The 12,113-nt window shown below is 45.9% G+C and overlaps 1 protein-coding gene across 1 annotated transcript in view; it reads right to left on the bottom strand.

The window, feature by feature from the left end:
* Window positions 1–12,113, bottom strand: part of Wwox (WW domain containing oxidoreductase) — a 943,002-nt gene that overhangs the window by 82,102 nt on the left and 848,787 nt on the right. The window lies entirely within an intron of this gene.

Here is a 12,113-nt window from a genome sequence, read left to right as displayed (position 1 = left end):
TATTTCATCTAATAAGCCTATTTTTAAAAAGATCTTTTGCTTTTTGGAGATTTGATACTCACAAAATTAGGTGCTTATGTAACCTAATATGGACTGGCATGGTACGAAAGAGCTCTGAATGAAGTCAAGGAAAAGGGGATTTCTGGAAAGAACAGTGGGTTCTTGCTCCAAGTGCTCTCATAGTGGCAGCATCTTCAGGAAGCCAAGACCAGTGTCTTTCCACACCCCTCTGCCCTCCTTCTTACTGGATAACAGCATTGAGCAGTGCTAAAATAACTGTCAGCATTCCCCTGCCTCATATGTCACACCCAATTCCCCTCCAGCAACAAACCTCTCTAGTGTCTTTTTCTTCTCTTGCTTCTACATCAGTCCAGGACCCAACACACTGTCCATGGACACAGAGTCACATTACATAGGTGTGCGGCCCTCAGTCTGTTTTCTGTTCAGGTCCATCTTCTATGGTCTCAAAGTTTCTCCTTAAGGAAGGTTGTTCAGAAACCATGCACTAGCTTTCTGCCAGCACACTCTTCTCTTCCCCACCCCGGGGAGGAAGCCAGGAAGTAGCACCCTCCCTGTCCTGCTCTGCACGACGACAACGGCAATCAGAGCATCCTCCGGGTAGGGCAATTTGTCCCCATCTATGAAAATGACCAGCACATGCATCTCCAGGGCTCCACCCTGCAAATCTGCTCAGGAGCCTGGGAAACGCTGTCTGCAAGAGGTTACCTGTGGCAGCACAATTTGCAGCAGCCGGAGATTGGGAACAACCCAAGTGTCTATCACAAGAGAACTAGTTCAATGAATTATGAAATATCCGTGTGCTCGCCAGTTGTTAAAAAAATGAAGACATCATTTATATGCTGATTTGGGGCCATTGCTAAGATATATTGTCAAGTGGAAGGAATGAAGTATGTATAGCACAGGAAGAGCGTAAGAGAATAACACATCATCGCATCAGTGCATAAAGGTATCTATGAGGATGCACAGAGAAATGATGATAGCGGTTCAGGAGAGGGATAGGTGAGAAGGAAGTTGTAGAATCTGTAAGGCAAAGCATATGTGGAAGAATGATGTATAAATATATATACACAGACATATCCATACACCCTGTCTCCTGTCATCTACTTTTTGATATTTAACTGTGTAAGGACATTGCTATTCAAAAGTAAATGTTTTGACCACACATATTTCTTTATTTAAAATATTTTATTTTATAATTTTGTGTGTGTGTGTGTGTGCACATGTGTGCAAGTACTGGGGGTCAGGGCAGGACAGAGTGTCACATGCCCTGGAGCTGCAGTTATAAGTAGTTGGAAGCTGTCCAATGTGGCTGCTGGCAATCTAACCCATCTCCTGCAAGGCAATAAGCCCTCCAGTCACTAAGCCATCCCTCCAACCCCTACAAAGATTTCTTAATCTTTAATTTAAAAAGAAAAATCTAAGTTTACAAATGTGTTACCTATGTTATGCCTTCCCTAAACAGTAGGTACATACTTTTGTATGTACTTCTTTATCTTTTTGTTTGTTGGTTTGTTTTCACGACAGGGTTTCTCTATATAACTTTGGCTGTCCTGGAACTTGATCTATAGACCAGGCTGGCCTTGAACTCACAGAGATCTGCCTGCCTCTGCTTCCCAGGTGCTGGAATGAAAGGTGTCTGCCACCACCGCCCGGCCAGTTTCCTTTATCTTACACACAGAGGCCAGAATTCCCCCCAACACTCCTGTGCCTCTTCATGACTTGTTGTACAGAGTCTAAGCTCCATTGTCTGGAGCTCAGGATCCACCTCTGATCGTTCAGCTTTCCTGCCTGCCAGATCCATGAGACTTTGTATGTCCACTTCCTGGAGCTGAGTGACTTATTCAGAATACCTCTCTGTCCTTCTCACCTTGGTAACTACTCTTCTGTCCTTCTGTTCATACAGTTCCTCTGCCTCTCCAAAGTTAAGTTCTACCTGACTCCAAAGTTAAGCTCTCATCTTCTTGCATCACATAATGCAGAACCACCATGCACCTCCAAATGTGGCTGGAAGAAACCTACTTCTTTAAAATGCTAGGGTCCATTTGGGGTGCCTCTGCATAGTCTCTAGTGCATGCAATGGGACCGTGCTTAATTCCATACACTCAAATTTATCCATTCACTGAAAAAAGAAGAAAAAAAAAACTGCTCGTGGGCCAAAAGTGATGTTAGAGACGGAGTGAAAAGCAAGGCTAAGGAGGGCTCTTGCCCCCCACAGGCACAAGTCTCACAGGGAAGATGAACCCTAAACAAGAGGCCAAATCGTTGGTGATAATTCTTCATAATTTCAACGTAGACAAGTATACAGCTCATTCCTAGGGCCATGTGTATGTCCATGTCAACACCGTAAGGTAGCAGCTAGGAAGGCAGGCCCGTGAAGGAGAGCAGACTCATGTCTGCCTCTCAGCACTATCCCAGAGCTATGAGACTCCAGTTCAGCTCCTCCACCTCAGCCATCTTGATGTCTGCAAGTTGCTTATGCTTATGATGGAAGAGATCCTGGTCCCATGTGCTGGAGGATGTTAGCAGTATCTCTAGCCTCCACCCACCAAAAGTCAGCAGTTTCCTCTGCCTGTCGCCAAACACCACACTCCCCATGGAGGGAAGGCAAAATCACCCTCTTTTGAGAATTACTACTCTTGGGAAATCTTAGTCTCTCTCTCTCTCTCTCTCTCTCTCTCTCTCTCTCTCTCTCTCTCTCTCATATGTGTGTGTGTGCGCGCGTGCGTGCGTGCGTGTGTGTGTGTGTGTGTGTGTGTATTTATAGGAAAACTCAGTAAACATTTGACAAGTAAAAAAAGAAACTTAGGTAGCACAGAGATAATGACAAGCCCCTGAGGTGATTATTGTAGGAATTATACACGAGAAGAAATGTACTTGAAATGTGTATTGGTACTAACAACAATAACATGCATTTGGCAGATTTCCTCTCTGCCCTTTGAACGATGGGCATGATGGTCACTCAGGACCCTTTATTACTAAAGCTGTGAAGTTCCCCATCCAAAGGAGATGCAGTGGAGTCTTGCCCAGAATCTGTCTTCTTGGGAGACACAACGATAGACTGAACTCCAGTCAAAGCTAGCTTCTTTGCACTTGGATGCAAGCTGAAATCTATTTCATCTCAGGCTCTTATTCATCTCATCAGCAAGCATCACTTGAAACATGGCCAGATTCCCTAGCTGTCATCAGGTCAGGCTTTAGGTAACATGCTCTCTTCTGGAAGCTTCATTTGCATGTCCCAAATCATCCTTGCAAACTATTTATCTCCCCACACTATTGGATGCTGCAAGCATTTAGGAAGCATTCTCAGGGTGTCTGAAATCAACAAGGCAATTAGGCAGGTTTTAAAGGAATCAAAAATACAATTGACGGCACTTTGGAAACATCAATGAGATTTTCAGCCTGGCAGACCATGCTGGCAATACAGCATTTGTGAGGAAATTTTAACATGACTTTAAATATGCATCATTTGGAATTTCAGAATTGATTTTCAAACTGAAAAATGGGTGGAGCAGAGAGCCCCAAATACAGAGAGAAATACTGCCCTGGAAAAAAAAAGTGTATATTTGGAGTCAGAAAGAAATAGATTTTAATCCCAGATGTGTGACAAAAAAACAAGCAATTTTGGGAAAACCATTTCTTCTCCGAGAGTTTGTTTTCTCCCGTTTAGAAATGAGGTCAGTGACGCCATCTTTAATTAACATCTGCAAGTGTCCAGGAACATGCTCTCATGGACCTTCCTTCTCATTCTTCTTCTCTTTAGGGACCAGCACTGGTTTCGATTCTAATAAAAACCTCCAAGATCGTACACTTTGCAAGCTCGTCAGTCCTCCTTGACCAAAACGCATTAAGAAATAAATGTTTAGGTCGACTTTGCTACACTAAGGAGCACAAATCTATCCATCGCTTTCCTTTCTGCCACCAACAGCCACAAGGATGGAGGAGGGCTGCAGACCACATTCAGGGCTCCATATGAAAGACCAGGAAGATAAGGAAAGATGGGCTCCATCTTGCGCAGGGCAAATATGACCGAGTGATTTGAATAGCACCTCACTCCTGAGCTCTGCCTCTTGTGCTTAACATCCCAGGATGAGGAAACTCAGCTTGGGCGCATTGCTAAGAGTGCAATGGAGCTAGGATGTGGCTCTGTCGGAAGAACGCTTGTTGAACATGCATGAAACTCTGAACTTGGTCTCCAGCACCACATACATCAGGCACAGTAGAGCAGCTGGATAATCCCAGCACTAGAGAGGTGGAATCAAGAGGATCACAAGTTCAAGGTCATCCAGTTCTAGACTATGTAAGTAAGACTTGTTTGAAAATAAAAGTCATAATAATTACTTATATTTCACTATGGTTTCCAATAAACTAATCTCTTCAAGTCCATGAATAAAACAAATCCTGTCACTACTGGAGATATACTTGCATGCCAGTGCGGATGCTTTTAAGACCATTTGCCAAGCACACTGCACCATTTGACCAGTTCTGGGGCAGGGGGCACGCTCTAATTACTGATTGTGGAGTTTGGTATCTATAGCAACAGGCAGAATTGACAACAGGAAGCTTTGCCCTCTGGGGCACCATCCGAAGTTTATAAAATCAACTGGAGGCCAAGGCTATAGTTAATCAGGCAGGCTTTCAGAGGCAGGAGCTCCTGGTCCACACTTAAGAGGCAACAAGATTATTTAATAAGACAATCGCAGGGCCTGAGAAGGCAGAGTTTATTTAGCTGTGCTTTGCTGGACCTCTTGTAGTAATTTCTCCTAATGGCACCAATTCACTTTTGAATCCATGCAGTGGGAGTATCGGTTTAATCAGAGCACCGATGCTGCCTGTTTCTACAGGGCTGTTGCCATATATCAATCAATTTCACTTGATTCATTAATTGGATGGTGTGGGGATAGGAATTTTCCCAGGATCAAGAATGCTGTGTGACAGAATTCTTTATAATATCTCTGCTTTTAACCAGCAGTCATTCACCTCAGTCCCCTTATTTCATGTTCCTGCAGTTGATAGGCGAGGGTCTGGATTCTGGACAATGATGGCTGAGAGAGCCATGGCAGGAAAGAACCTAGAGACTCAGGGTCAAGCTATTTTGATTGCTGGCTCTGCTTCCTACTTCACAGGGCTACCAAAAAGTTGCTGATCCCTACTGCGTCTCAATAACCTCAATCATTATTTTACTAAACATGGACTGTAATGAAACGATGATGAACTGACCCAACAGTGAGCCTACCATGGTGCCTGAAAACAGGACAAACACGAGGACCAGAGTTCAGATTCTCAGAACCCACTGAAAAGCTAGGTGTGGCCACTTATTCCTGTAACCCTAGTGCTAAGTGGACAGAGATATGTGGATCACTGAACCTCATTGGCCAGCTAGCCCAGCTCAATCAGTGTACTCTAGGTTCAGTGAGGGACCCTATATCAAAAACTAAGATGGAGAGCGATCAAGGGAGACACCTGATAACTACTGATTTCTACACAGATGTATGCACATGTATGCAAAACCTATGTATAGGTTCACACACACAACTTTGAAAATAAATTAAAAAAAAAGAGTCTAAACCAGTGTTTCTTTCCCTGCCAGCTTTCTCTTCTATGGCAAGGTGGATGCATTTGAAGCATTGTGCATGGTAAGATGTTAAGTTCTGTAGCATCCTATGGCCCCAGTTCTGCCTGCCTTTGTAATCCTAAGAAGGCATCCATGCCCAGCTCCTTGGCTCTTGTGTCCCCAGCCAAGGCCAGAGGCAGAGAGTTCCCACCGGGCTTCAAACACATACTTCACCAGTACAGCTCCTCTTACTTACTGGACACTGCAGCTTTCCTGGCCCACCCTCTTCTCTCGTACTCCGTGGGTACGTGGCTGAGCCACTGGCCAGTCACACACACACACACACACACATACACACACACACACACACACACACACACACACACACACACACACACACACACACGGACAGGATTTGGCCTCCTCTTCCTTTGGAAGGAAGCCCACTTTGGAAAGTTCAGGTTTTGTGTGTGTTGGTCAAGAGAAAGGAAGAACACGGTGCCACGTGACCCTTGAGTTGGATAGATGCGTGACTGTATGGGTGGTGTAACCACAGGAAGGGTCAGACATTGTCCCTGCCTCCAGGAGCCTCAGCTGCCATTTCTGTGAATGGGCTCTGGGAAACATGCTGCATTGGGCTGCCATGGCAAAGAGGTTAGCCCAGGGGCCATCTCGCTGCAAAGTCCTTCAGAATCCCAAGGTTGAAAATGAAAGCGAGTGAGGCATTCTGGTCTGTCTCCCCTAAAGGGGCGCTAGGTCCCGGCCTTTTACCTGTCAGCTTGGCTCTTTTAATTGTATCTTACTTAACCTAGGCTTGGCGGTTTCCACACAGACAGACCTGAAGGCTGAGAAGAAGCAAAGAAAGGGAGGGAGAAACTGAAGCAATGAAATGGTAAGGAAGGAAGAGAGAAAGGAAGGGGGAAGAAAGAGAGAGAAGAGGAGGAGTAAGAGAAAGGGATAGAGGGAAATGGGGCAGGAAGGAGAGAGAAAGAATATAGAAAAGGGGAAAGAAAGAAGGGAGAGATGAGGAAGGGAGAAAGAAAAGGAAAGAGGGAGGAAGAAGGGAGAAAGAAGAAAGGAAAAGAGAAGGAAGGAAGGAGTGGAGGGAGGGTGGAGAAAGAAAGGGAAAAGAAAAAGGCAAGAAGGAAGGAAGGCAAAACAGGGAAGGAAAAGAGGGAATTGGAAGGAAGGGAGGGAGGGAGGAAGGAAGGAAGGAAGGAAGGAAGGAAGGAAGGAAGGAAGGAAGGAAGGAAGGAAGGAAGGAAGGAAGGAAGGCTGGAAGGCTCTGCTGTCACACCTTTCGCACGCTCCAACTCTCTGCTAACACTGGAGACCGTGAGGCATTTGGAAGCTTTATTGCTTCAATAGGCAGGGTAAGGAGGTTAATGCCAGCCTTAACAAGGGAGTCGTTTCTTTCTCCCGCCCACCTTCCCCCTTCTCGTTTTTTTGGCTCAGCCTAAATTTCTAACACTACCTGATGAAATGTATATACAGCTTTTAATTGCACCCAGAGGCAGTACAACTTCATAGAGGGTCTGCAGCGAGTGGCGGAGGATTCGAGAAACAGCTGTGTTCCCGGCCCGCGTGCTTTGAGGTGGAACAGCGCCGTCAGCACCTGCACCCCCTGAGTGCACACCCTCACGCCCCACATGCGTGTGCACAGCTGGGACCCATCCGGCTGGTGAGGAATTAATACTCTTAACTTGGTATTTTATTGTACCTGGGGGAGCCTGATGCTGTATTAAATCTGTGGCATATAGGTTGGATTTTGTTCAGTATTAGAGTGACTAGAGGTGGGGGACTGGGGAGGGGGGGCTTGGTGGGCTATTATAGACACACACACACACACACACACACACACACACCACAACCTCTCTTTTCAATGCTGAGGACAAATTGTTTTAATATACCAATGTTTGGTTTATTTATTATTAGAGACGAGGGGCCGCTTTCAAGATGAATGGGATAGTTCTCAGCACTATCCAGTACCTTCAGAATATCAGCACCGTGGAGAACCTCCCAGACTCTTCCCTCCCAGGAACTTACCAAGGCCAGCTTCCCTAGGCAAGCCCCCCTCCTGTCACTGAGGAGACCCCTCACAGACACTGTTTCATATTTCCAGAGATGACTCTGCAACCTCAGGGAGTCCTGCATGATGAGGGTCTGGGTGCCCAGGCTACTGTGCTAATGAAGGAGGCTACCCCTGCCTGAGTCATGAGAAAACTAAGGATACCTTTGGAGTTCAGCTGATTCAATTTTTCTTCAAGCAAGCCTGACCTACTAGGAGAGTTCTAGACCACTGAAAAACCCTGTCTCAGAAAAAAAAAATGTGGATGGCGCCTAAGGAATGACACCTGAGGTTGAGCTGTGGCCACAACACACACACACACACTCACACACACACACACACACTCACACACACTCACACTCACACACACACACACACTCACACACACACACAGCAGAGGAAAATGTCAGAGTGGCCAAAGAGAAGGAGGCCAGGAGACCACAGAAACAGAGATAAATCAAGGAATGGTGACAGCTACTGGAAGCCACATAGATATGAACCATCCTCTACTAGAAAGTCCAGCAACAGTGGCGCATTCAGGCTTCTTAGCTCCAAAACATAAGTTTACAAATACCTATTTTTCAACTACTTAGCTTCTGGTTAATTTGTTATAGTAGCCACAGGAAATGAGTGTAGGGTCTTTTGCTCTGGGCACTGTGTGAAATAAATGTTGCCATTAGTAAGAGTTCTTGGCAAGAGGTCACCTTACACCCCAGGCACTGTAGAAGTACAGAAAGGGTTGTCCTTGGGGAAAGATGCCATGCTGCCAATGTGTGGCCACCTGGCCCCACCTTCAAGGACACAGTAGTTTAGCATTTTGGAGGAGCCAGGCACTGTGAGTCACCTTTCTGACAAAGGGGAACATGGGGAGTGGACAGTGTGCTGTCCTTTCTCCTGGGCAGTTCCCGTTTTTGCTGGACTGTTTTCTACATGTGTGCCTTTGGCAGGTCATGACTACAGCCGCTTGTTACCTAATGAGATCCGCAGTGTGCCACACATTTTGCACAACAGAGTCCCTGATGAGTGTTGACTGCTTGCTTGGGCACCTTGCTAGAAGGCATCTACAGAAACCCATGTTTTATAGGTGGGGTCCCAGTTCTGAGAGAGGCACCATCTCCAGCAGGCGCTAGTGCGAAGCCCCCCAAAGCATGCTTTCTCTTACATGCCTGCATATCATCCATGAATATATGGAAATCTCTTTAGTCACCATCTGATCCCAATGGCCAGGTTAATGTCACACACAAATTAAATTTCTGCTCTTTCTTTGGAGTCTCCAAATTTCCCTCTTTCAGGCATTAAACAATAAGACCCCAAACCAACAATAACTTGCCATTTGTTTGTTTATCGTATTAGGAATGATTTTTTTTAAAGAATATGCACTCAATATTGGCTCGAAGAAACTGGGACTCTTAAAGGCTGATTTTGCTCATTTAAATTGCGACCAATCTTTTGGAAAGCAATTTGGCAATATGACTCAGGAACCTTTAAAAAAAATTGTGCTCAACCTTTGACCTAGTAATTCCATTTCTGGGAATCTATCCTAAGGGCATAATGGGAACTATGGAAACTGCTTTATGCACAAAGATGTTTATCAGAACACTCTTTCTGACAGCAAAAGTATTTAAAACCATTTAAATGCTCAATGGTACGGAAGAGGATAAACGGATACATCCCCTCCACTAAGAACTGCACTGAAGTCTTTGTAACAACATGATGGAATGTATAATGTCAAGAAAAATTCGAAGCAGTGTGCCAGATGTATGGAGGTGGTGATCACAGTATGAAGACAGGAAAAAAAAAAAAAAAAAAAAGACCGGGAGGCACACACATGTTAATTGTGGTTACTTACAGCAGGCAGAGTGATTTTTTTTTCTCCCTCTCAAAGATATTAAAGCATTCTCTGGTGAACTTGCATATGCACTCTCTCTTTCATTGGCTGCTTTGACAATTCAGAGCCTATGCAGTTTTTCCTCTGGGGCCTCAACTTCCTCCACCCAGGTTGGCACAGTCTCTACCCTCGTCCTCTAATCCCTAGAGGGTTCTCTTGGTTCAAGGTCCAAGGTAGGGTCAGAGGCTATCCAGGGACATGCTCTTAGGTCATTGTTGATCCATGCTGAGAGGGTTGGGCTTTGCCTTAGTTAACGGCTTGTACTGAGTTTACAGACTCTGAAAATGGAGTAACTGATGCCCAGTGATGATTTGTTGTAGTTGCTAAGAAGCTTGGAGATAAGTTTGTGTCTTGCTGGTCATAAAAGCAGCTCTATAGTTCGCTTCCTGGCCTCCCTCTGGCATTCAGTGGAATCCCACACCCTGAGTGACCTCTTTTGCTTTTGGTTTTTCGAGACAGGGTTTCTCTGTGTAGCTTTGCGCCTTTCCTGGAGCTCACTTGGTAGCCCAGGCTGGCCTCGAACTCACAGAGATCCGCCCGGCTCTGCCTCCCGAGTGCTGGGATTAAAGGCGTGCGCCACCACCGCCTGGCTCCCTGATGGATAGTTTTAAAGAATTAATACTCCCAATTTTTTTATGTGTAAAATCAACTGTGTGCACTTTTACAAATTGTGCTTATACTGGTAGAGAAAATGTCTGGAAAATATAGGCCTGATCAAAGAGGAGGATCCCACGTTCCACCAACAGCCCTGGGTATCAAGGAATACAAGGAACAGAAGCTGTTAAGTCCAAAGGAGTTGAGTAGGGATGCAGCCCTGTGGGGGACAAGTCCCTTCCCTGATGGGAGGCACACAGGGTCATCAGAGTAGGCAGAAACTGGCATATGTCTTTGCTGGGAAGGCAAATACCATTCCCGTTGCTGCAGTCCTGTGGGTGAGCTGATGGTCCACCTTCCCTCAAGATGTGCCTGATGGCATCTGCATCTGAGCTCCTCCTTCTGTGTCACCAAGAAAAAAGGTAAAAGGAGGCGGTGGGCCCCCTCTCACCTCTGTCCATGGTCTGCCTGCCTTCCTGGGGTGGCAGGTTCATTTGGTTGCAGGGCACATCTTCAGGAGCTCTTGGGTAAGTTGAGAAGGGCTGCTGTGTTTATTCTCCTGGGCCAGGAAGCAAAACACCACACAGTGAGCTGCTTGAAATAGCAGAGATGGACTCTTCCACAGTTGAGAGAGGTCCAGAGGTCCTTGACTCCAGATTCAAGGTTCTCACAGGGCTGTGCCTCCTCGGCAGGGTCTAAGGGAATATTATTTGTAGCTCTCACTCTCGCTTCTTGCCATTCCTTGGCTTATGGCAAAATTATTCTCTTCCATGTGCACGAACCAGTCACTGCCTGTATGCTTATACCTCTCCACATCTCCTTCTCTCCCCTATAAAAAACACCTGCTGTTGGATTTGGGGTCACCCTAATTCAGTGTGCCCTCCTCTTTGATTAATGGAAAAGAATTTGGAAGGGCACATCATATTCACAGGAACTAATGACTGTCCCTGGGGCATTCACTTCTAGGTACTCTGGGCCATGTCTTGCGGCATTCACTGCAATATGCTTATGCTAAGAAAAGCATGCATTACTTCTAAAATTTCAAATTTAGGGTTTCAACTTATCTTTGGTGGGGGGGAGTATAGACACACAATTCACCCCACAAAAGATTCATTTGCAAATTAAACAGCAGTTTGGAGCATGAACTTTTGAGCAGTGTGGATTCAAATCCTGGCTCTGCTATCTCTAGCAGGTGCCGAATCTCCTGTAGCCCCCTTTATCTCATTAGGAAAATGGGCCAGATCCCTGCAGCTACCTTCTAGGGATCTAGGGGAAATCTAATGGGGTCATAAGATATTTGAGCTCACTGCCAGGCATGTACAAATCACCCAGAAAGTATAAATTGTAGCTTATCCTTGAGAGCGACACATAGCCCTGCCCATCTAGACATTCCTAAAGGCTGAGACCCAGGTTCAAGTTAACAGCACAAAGGGAACCCTTGGCAGAAGATGCTCTATGCATCTTGCTTGGATGCCTTTCTTCTGCCTCCCCCAGATGTGTTCCTACACCCCTACGTGACAAGCTGACCCCTCCCCAGACTCTAACCTGGCCCTTATTGACATCTATCCCCAAAGATCTTCTGGTCACCATGGCAGAAGTGGCTTGGTCCAATACCTGCTCCGCTCTTCTTCAAGCAAGCAGAGGACTGGGGTCTTTCTGGCTCCACAGCTGCTATATCCACCCAGATGCCCCTAGGGCTGTCTCATCAAATATAGGACACCCAGTTAAACTTGAGTTTCAGAAATCATGAATCATTTTCTTCACTTAAGTATACTTAAAATCTTACCCCACCCCCACCCCAAGTACACAGAAACAGACGGCTGGGGATAAGCTCTTAAGTGATGATGACAGGTGGGGAGTGAGTGGGTCAGTTTCTCAGTGACTTGCTCCTAATGGTGGCATCCCCTGTGCCATCTCCCTGAGTTTCCCAGGTGGGTTTTTTTTAAGTCATGTGTACTCTGAAGAAGCCCCTGCAGAAGCCCCTGCGGCAG

This window comes from Peromyscus maniculatus, chromosome 5, assembly GCF_049852395.1.
Source record: "Peromyscus maniculatus bairdii isolate BWxNUB_F1_BW_parent chromosome 5, HU_Pman_BW_mat_3.1, whole genome shotgun sequence".
NCBI lineage: Eukaryota > Metazoa > Chordata > Mammalia > Rodentia > Cricetidae > Peromyscus > Peromyscus maniculatus.
This window is presented reverse-complemented; position numbering and strand designations above follow the sequence as displayed.